Raw genomic sequence first — 9,211 nt, forward strand, 5'->3', positions numbered from 1 at the left:
CTTCTACAACCTGCATGTTTTTAATTTTCAGTAAATGATAACTGAAATCTCTTCAGATTTTATTTGTGCATAAAACTTAGCTGGGCTTAATATTCTTTTCTGAGGCAGGTTCAAAGACATTTGCTTCATTTTAGGACTTTTTTAGCATTGGCATAATTTCTCCCAGAATGCTTTTTTGTTTTTATTAACTTTTGCAGAATGACGGTAAATGAGTTGTGGCTTAATGTAATAGCATATACATTACATTTATAGTAACATATTCTGCTGTGTTTGATATCTTAACTACACTACACAGGCCAAAGGCCTAATGTGCCACCTTCCAAAATCTATTCTAACTATTGTATCAAGTATCATCTAGTACAAAGGTGCACCACGCCAGTCCTCGGGACCACCCATCAGGACAGGTTTTAAGGATATCCCAGTTTTAGCACAGGTGGCTCAGTCTGCTTTCAGTATTGTGAACTCAGTGAATGTGTTTTCTTGATTCCTTTAACCCGTTCACAACCACAGGACAGGAGCCAGAAATACATTGCTATGATGTGTTGAAGTATCATTAACCCCTCGGCTGCCAGGGAAGCCTAGATGCTTTTTCTTCTGGCAGCCAATGGGTTAAAAATCATGTTACTGTTCATGATTTAAAGGAAGGATGAACCTAGTGCAGAGCAATGTTGTCCAATTCTTATATTTAGATATGATATAATATGTAGAACTATTCAAAGAGGCCCTTTTATAACGCAACATTCTCTATAAAAAAATAATTGTAAATGTAGGATTATTAATAAAAAGTAGTGGTACTCAGTCAGCATCCTTAGCCACGTTAGATTGCGTCATCTATACCATAGGTTTTGTATTACTTGCAAATTCAAATATCAAGCGGTAGCACCTCAAACACAAATCAGAAACCACTTTCTCCTAGAAATGGTGAGAAATCTCCTTCACATACTGTGTACTAGGGATAGAAAACACAACACATGAACCTCTTTTCCGTAGTAATAATTAAATCTCAATATCAGATGTATTCATCTTAATATCAAATCTCAATATCAGATGTATTCATCTTAATATCCTTACATTGGAAAAACATGTACATTTATCAAAATGACCAAGTGTATGTGTTAGTATTGTGTGTGTGTGTGTGTGTGTGTGTTTGTGTGTGTGTGTTTGTGTGTGTGTGTAAAAACACACACACACACACACACACACACACACACACACACACACACACACACGGCTATATGTATATATAATGTATTTTAAAAGGACGATCTACAGTAGCTAAACACCAGTTAATCTTCTTTTTTGTTGCTAATATTTGCACTAGAAGTGTCCAGTAATTGATAGGTAGTGAAAACACCACAATCAGGCAGACCTGCTCAGTTCTGTTTAAATCACAAGGGATACAGGGATTTCCTGGGGTAGCACATGAAGTGTAAACCCCATGGGAAACCTCAATTAATACCAAGTCACTGATTTGTAAGTATTTCTGTCTTGTTTTCCATTGATCAGATGTTGCATATGATTTATCAGGACAAAAAAAAAACATAGATTGTATCTCCTTTTCTTTCCCTCTCCCTTACCACAAAAGAGTCACCGTATTCACATTCAGCTCTGGGAGATCACTGATCTGAAACCTAACTTTAGTGTCAGCAGCTGGGACTCCTGCCATGTGTCAGTGACCACAGCAGCTCCCGGGTCCCCTTTCTCTCTCACTATTCAGCTCCCAGTCCCTCCTTTGCTCCTCTCCTGCCCTCTTACCTGGGTGTGCAGAGCGGGCAGGCTCCCCCGGCGTCCCTGAAAAGTTTGGCAGTGAGAGGGAGTTGAGGAGAAGCTGCTGTGCGGGGTGATCAGTGGCCGGGGAGATGTGACTAAAATAGGCATGAAGAGGGGAGGCTGCAGCCCTGAGCCGCGCACACTCCCCTTACTACTAGCAGTGCCTGCAGCTCCCTGCCTGCTGGAGACAGGGGGGAGGGAGGAGAGACAGACAGGGACAGCAGGAGGGAGGGAGGTGTGGGGAAGTCAGGAGGAGGAGAGTGGATAGTGAAGTGAGAATAAAAGTAGACCGTGATGAAAATTTGAATTGGCGAATTAACTTGGGGGGGTGTGTGAGAGAAATGGAAAATAATATGTGGTACAATCATTTTTATTTTATAATAATCTGTTCCTTTATACTATAGTGTGGTGACTGTTAATAAATCAGATGGCTTTCTGGCTTCGGTCACAAAGGATAAACATTTCACATTCCTTCACCAACAGCAATGATGCTACTCGGGGTTCCCATTGTAAAACTAGAGTCTACACATAAATATGTCAAATCACAACCCCAAAAGTTTTCAATGTGTATTCATTTCATGGAAATCCCCCCAAATACTAGGTACTCCAAACTAACAGGTACATACAGAGGACGCACATATCCTATTGTATCACAAGGTTAAATGTAAATGTGACAACACTACAGTATACACAGACAGGCAGGAAGGGTTAATATCAGGACAACAGGTATAAAATAAAACAGGCAGAACTAATGTCATCCCTTTTCCATTCAGAAACAATAGGCATAGCAGGTTTAATATCATATTAACAAAACACAAAACCCCAACAAGCTCTTTTTTGAACCCCTGAGGCCCCACAAAACATATATGTGTCAAAAAGGAGTGCCATTGAGCGTGGCATATGTATACAACAGACGACAGAGAAGCCCAATGCTACATCCAACATGACAAAAATACACAGTAAAATACTTATATATTCTCTTGAAATAGGGTCATTTAGTTTAACCCTTTGGCCAAAGCATTGTAAGCTTGTGCGCCACGACAAGGCAGACACCTGTTCACAAGTCCTAACACTACCAGATAAAATACTAATATACCTCTATTAGGATTAAAATTCTCTTTACCTCTATTAGGAGGGAGAAAGACCACCGTGAGTCTATTTCCAGTAGAACAAAACACAAAACCGGGGGCCCCACAGCATAGGGGGGCCCCACGCGCCCGGCCCAAGCGTACCCACCATAGGGTTGCCAGGTGTCCGGCGAGCGTTAAGTGCTGAGAAGGCGGAGGCAGTGAGAGGGCGGGCCGGGACGGTGGCTGGGCAGAGCAAGGAGGACTGGTGTGCTGTCCCTGATTGGAGGAGAGGATAGCCAACAGCGGGGGCAGAGCCCACACCCCGGGGGGCCAGAGACATGTTCTCTGCTGTCTTTGTCCTCCAGGAGATAGGTAAAGTACAATGTGGGGGGGTGAGGGAATATTTAATATGTGTAAGGGTGTGTTAGGAACCTCATATGTGTGCCCGGAGGGTGTGTGGCAGGTTCCGCGGTGGCACGTTAGTACAGGGCACCGCCATGTTGTTGCGCAACCTTGCAGAGGGCACTGATAGAGTAGAAAGGTCGCACATGCACAATGGAAGCGCGCGAACGACGGGCCTGTAAGGGAAAGGCTCCGTTGAGGAACTACAACTCCCATGAGCTCTAGAGCGGTCACCTGATGTCAGGAGCCAATCAGAAGGATAGCACTACGGGAGGAGGAAAGGGAAGCGTTGGGGAGACACCACGCTAGTCAGTGGAGATCCGGAAGGTAAAGAAGGTGTGTGCAGGGGTCCGTGACCCGCCTGCATAGGACAGCTATCCCCGCAGGCCCCTAGGAGTATTCCCTGAGTCATAGTAGGCTGCTGTGCTGCAGGGACGCCCTATAGTGGTAGAGAGCATCTCCATTACTGTATAACAGCTAGGGACAAAGCACAGAGTTGCGGCGGTTGCAGTCATCTGGGACCAGACAGCTGGACACCGTGACCTCTGGAAGACACGTGTTGGATCGACGGATCCTTTTTGAAGCTGTTACCGGTCACCGCCGTGACCGGAAGGTATTATTTACAATAAGTGCACCAACACCAGTCAACAGGTGCTGATCCCGCCTTAGGCGTAACTCTTTGGGGACACTAGTGAAGTGACCAAAGGCCTAAGTACACGAAGTCATCGTTCTATTATTATTACATGGACACGGTGTGTGGGGCACGGGGTGACGGGACAGAGACATACTCATAAGAGCGTGGCTGAGCCACTACTGGTATAAGGACAATGCTCCATAGGAGCGTGGCAGAGCCACTACAGTTATAAAATATGTTAGTAGTTAGCTGTGCTAAGTATAGGTGATAAGCGTTATAGTATAAGAGTTAATATGATATATGTATGGCAATGATAAAGTGATAAGTTGATATTGGGTTACAGTAAAACTGGTTTCAAGCCTATGTGGTGTCATGTTCTTGCCCAGGGGAATCTTACATAATGGGGATCCTGGCTAAGTGGAGGCGCTGCGCTAATAAGTGTTACCCCAGGCTCCCAGCTAGCGGAGGCTCAGATCTCCTGGAGCCACAGGTGTGCAGTGACCAGTAGTCTCTTTAGAGCGTCAGAAAAAGGGCTACATATGTATTGGGGTGGTAGGTGTATATTTAATATATATGGGGGTGGTGGGGGTACATTTTATATGTATGGGGGTGGTAGGAGTATATTTAATATATATGAGGCTGGTGGGGGTATGTTTTATATATATGGGGGTATATTTTATATGTATGGGGCTGGTGGGGGTATATCTAATATGTATGGGGGTGGTGGGGGATATTATATATATATATATATATATATATATATATATATATATATATATATATATGTAGCCTGGCGCTCCCGTGGCTCCTGGAGACCCCCCTCCCTTGTTACAGCGCGATCGCGGGTGCCGAAAGACCCGACGGCTGTTTCCAAGGGTGGGGGCTGGAGCAGGGAGCAGCGCAGCTTTCCCCGCATGCGGCCGGTTGCCGGGGACGCGATCGGGCCGTTGCTAAGGCCGCGATCGCGTCTCTGAGGTCCCGGCGGCCGGTGAAGCAGGGCGCCGCCATTGCGCTGCGGGTTGCACATGCGCAGGGACGCGATAGCGCGAAAGGCCCCCAGATAGCTCGCGCGAGAGCAGGGAAAGACCAGGGAAGGTTGAGGCAGCTAGAGGGAGCTTGCGCACGTGCAGGGCAGGAGAGAGAAAGCCCGCGAACCCCTAGCCATTCAGGGAAGGCTCTGAGTTGGGACTACAGATCCCATGAGCCTCTGTATGCCCCACGTGACACCAGGGAGCCAATAGGGCTTAGGAAGCCTCTGAAGAAGAGATACATTTGGTGGGCTTACAGCACGTTAGCCAGCAGTCAGAGACCGGAGCAGCCCAAGGAAGGAGGTAGGGTACAGGAGTCCAGGACTCGCTGTACTAGGCCAGCACCCCCAGGGTCTGAGGTAGTTAGTTACTCTGAGAGAGAGAGTGTTGCCAGGGACTGCTCTAGAGAGAGGGACCCTGTCACTCAGGTTAACCCGTTGGAGCAGGGGAGCTGTGAGGGAAGGAAGGGCGCGGGGAGCAAGTACAGCTCCTGCGGCCCTATAGGTACCCGCACCCCAGATAGGCCCCAACCCCCCACTAGGGTAGTGGGTTAATTACTGAGGGAGGCCCAAGATAGGGACGCTGCCCTTAGTTTAGAGTGCTGCCCTGTCAGGGTCACAGCGGTCAGTGCTGTGAGGTCTGGCAGGCAGGCACCTTGTTGCGCAGCACGTTGGCTGTCAGCGTTAGTGAGTCTGAAGGGACTTGGGTAGTTAGGGGAGTGGGACAGGTCCTTAACCCCTGTAGGCCCATAGGAGTTCCCAAAGCCACTACAGGTTGCTGTACTATAGGGACGGCCTATAGTGTAGCACGTGCCCCTTAGATAGATAGGGACACAGTGAAGATTGCTGTTCCCGTGAAGCGGTTGGACCCACGTTGGGGTCCACATAGACTGTTCCAGAGTGGGACCGCTCTAGCGGTCCACGTGCAGAAGTTCGGTTGGAGGGTTGAAGGAGTCATCGCCAACTGAGCCTTTGTGAAGATTGCTGACCCGAGCACTGCAGGTATCTAATACATAAGTGCACCACCGGGCCCTTAGCTTAACTAGTGACTGCGCAGTCACCCATTGACTCTCTGCAAGAGTGCGGGACATTGGGTGGGGTTTCTTTGGACACTGGGTGGGTTCACTTGGTGTTGGGGAAGCGTCCTGCGCGACGCAGTAGGTGTCTCCTCGAGAGAGGGACACAGGTATTATTATGCATGTGATATGTTATTCTTGCATGTAGTAAAGTCCTTAGTTATTATACTTCACGTGTATATGATTATTGAGTTTGTCCTGCGAGGAACCACTCCCCCTCTGGTGGGAGCCATCGCAGGTGGAGGCGCTGCATCGTTATAAGTAAGTTGTCCATAGTATAATTGCCCCAGCTTCCCCGTGGTGGAAGCTCAGCCCTCCTGTGAGCCAACAGGTATGCACCACACTGAGTAACAATATATGTTTCCTGCACCCACACAGTATAAATCTGCGATTGGGGGGGGGGGGAAACCCGTTACATTTGGAGGCGCTGCTGAGATAGACCTGGGGTGCCCTGTGTTTTTTTTCTTCAAATTGTCCCAGTTCTATTTTTGTCATCATGGTTGTGAAGTCCGGACACGAGGTCCACGACTGGGCCATGAAGTTGGGAGTGCCACCGCTCCACACGCTTGCGGTGTGCCGTGTCCCTATAGACGTTCCGTCACCAGATATACGAGTGGCCCTGGGACAAAACCCTCATCTCCGGGGGGCTGCCCCCATAGCCGTGGTAGATTTACACTTGGAGGACGAGAAGTATCGTTCCGTGCTAGTGAGTTTCGGGCAAGATATAAATGAAGGCCTGGGTCCGTCCAGCTTGTGGTTGAAAGATTCGGTCGGTTCAGACTGTCCTGTAGTGTACCCTGAGCTGCCAAAACAGGAGAGCACACGTGCTGCTGACTGCACGCCGGCACAGGAAAGTATTGCAACAATCTGTCCGGGACTGGCGGGAAACCCTAAGCCCCGCCCCTGCAATGCGAGTGAGTCAGTGCAGAGCCAGACCCACTCCCTTGTAGAAAGTGCCCCTCCTTCAGATTCCACCAGGGGGAGCCAGCACTGGGACTTTCAACCAAACGTGAATGAGACAGAATGTAAGGGGGTACATCCCAATGCGTATGTGGTCTGGCATGTGCCAGGAGTGAAAGCCCTTACACTAATGTGCACTTGCCTGCAAAAAGTTTATGTCCAGGGAGCCGACCTGTTTCAGCTACCGCTGGAGTGCAAGACCGGCACAGTGGACGGAGAGCTGAGCATACAGTATTTTAGCCCTACCTATGACTGTTCTAGGGAGGCATTGGCGTGGGCGCCTAAGTGTGACTACTGCTGTGCCCGGTTCTTGAAGCCTATTGTGCCCCAGTTTGCAGAACCAGCAGAGGACATGGGACAATTGATGAAGCGGTACTACAGTTTTCGTCAGAAAGACGGAGAGGAGCTATTGGATTTCCTCCTGCGGATTGGAGCAGTCCTACGGGAGATGCGAAAAGGGGATCGTATTAAGGCCACCGAGGTGGATGTGTACTGTTGTGATCAAATTCTGAGAGGAGCGATACCTGACCAATCTGTCGTGGTCAGAATGCGGTGCTCCTGGATGCGGGGTGACCCCCTTTCCTGGAGGAGGCTAGTGGATGAGATAGAGAAACATGAAGTTGCAACTGCTGCGAATATGGATGGCAGAGCGATCCAAAATGGCGGTTCCCGCTTCCCTGGGAGACCGCGTGAGCCAGTTGCAGAAAATGCTGCAAATGCTAACATTGCAGAAACTTGTCCGGTTCCTGAGCGGGACGAGGCTGAAGTCCCATCGGTGGCGATGCGCCTACCGGCGAACCACCCCAGCGATGATACAGAGGAATCACAGGGTAAGGTGTCTATACCCCCACCTTCTTTTAGTGACACCAATGAACACACTATCTCGGCGGATGCAGAGCCTGCTGTGGGCCCGTGTGCCCTAGAGGAAGTGTATCCCGATGTTGCGGACCCTGCTGTGGGCCCGTGTGCCCTACAATGGCCGGTCCGGCGTATTCCTATGGTACCATCGGTCCTAGAATGAGGACCAGTACCTACCGACAACCAGGGTGAGTTGACTGCCCCAGGGGTGTTGGGGGTGAGCCTCCAGGTGACCGCGGAGCACGATGGCTCCTTAAGTCTGGTCACCCGGGCGAAGGGCTCCCCTCTACATCGCGTCCTGGCGGAGGTGTCCTCCTTAGAAGAGAAGCCCATCGCCAGCCAGCAGAGTGGTAAGGAACCCCCTCTCTCCCCACAGGCTCCGATGGAGGTGGCCGTGAAGAAGGCCAGAGCTATGGCCCCTGAACGGAGTGTGAGCCCGTGCGCTCCGACCCAAATGGTCCCAGGACTGGGATCCAACGCTCCCGAGTTTCGAGCCAGTGAGTGGACTGTCCCAGAAGAGTTGTGGACAGGTCCCGATACAGCCGAGGTGGGAACTGACAGCGTCCCCGAGGACCTGTTGGCCACCGTGAATCACCGCCGTGGTAAGGTGTCTACCCTGTACCCCCGGCCAGGTGAAAAAGAGACGTTGTTCATTTCTCGCTTCCCAGTGGAAGCCTCACAAGTCTGTAGGGACAAGGACTGTGTAGAGAAAGATCCAGGGAGACTGGCCTCCTTTAAGCCCACAAAGGAGCACCCCATTCACCAGGTAGTGGACCGCGGGAAAGGTCCTGGCCTCCTGGTATACCGCATCCCTGCCGCGGATGACTGGGTAAAGGCCTGCTTCAGAGACATTGTGCTACTCCTTCCACCAGGGGGAGGAAGTAGCGAGGAACCAGTGACTGTTGCCCTCCGGTGTGCTCTTCAGGAAATTTTTCTGGGGGAGGCTCACGGACGCAAAAGTGAGGTACCCCCACATGATCAGTTAGGGGCACCCCACAAATGGTCTCAGCTAGCCTCGGGTAGTATTGTGATGTGTTGTATATTCTCTGTACTGCATTTCTATTATGTAACGTTTGTGCATGATTACATCTGCTATCCAAGCGAGGACGTTGGTTTTTCACCAGGGGGAGAGTATAGCCTGGCGCTCTCGTGGCTCCTGGAGACCCCCCTCCCTTGTTACAGCGCGATCGCGGGTGCCGAAAGACCCGACGGCTGTTTCCAAGGGTGGGGGCTGGAGCAGGGAGCAGCGCGGCTTTCCCCGCATGCGGCCGGTTGCCGGGGACGCGATCGGGCCGTTGCTAAGGCGGCGATCGCGTCTCTGAGGTCCCGGCGACCGGTGAAGCAGGGCGCCGCCATTGCGCTGCGGGTTGCGCATGCGCAGGGACGCGATAGCGCGAAAGGCCCCCAGATAGCT

The 9,211-nt window shown here is 50.4% G+C and overlaps 1 protein-coding gene across 4 annotated transcripts in view; it reads right to left on the reverse strand.

Annotated features, from left to right (window-relative positions):
• POPDC3 (popeye domain cAMP effector 3) overlaps window positions 1-1,991 on the reverse strand; it is a 65,213-nt gene extending 63,222 nt beyond the window's left edge. For all 4 annotated transcript variants that reach the window (XM_075597537.1, XM_075597536.1, XM_075597538.1 and 1 more), the window contains exon 1: window positions 1,756-1,991. The gene's annotated coding sequence lies outside the window, so the exon portion shown is untranslated. The remainder of the gene's footprint in view (window positions 1-1,755) is intronic.
• Window positions 1,992-9,211: the final 7,220 nt, after the last annotated feature.

The sequence above is a fragment of the Ascaphus truei genome, chromosome 4 (assembly GCF_040206685.1).
Source record: "Ascaphus truei isolate aAscTru1 chromosome 4, aAscTru1.hap1, whole genome shotgun sequence".
NCBI lineage: Eukaryota > Metazoa > Chordata > Amphibia > Anura > Ascaphidae > Ascaphus > Ascaphus truei.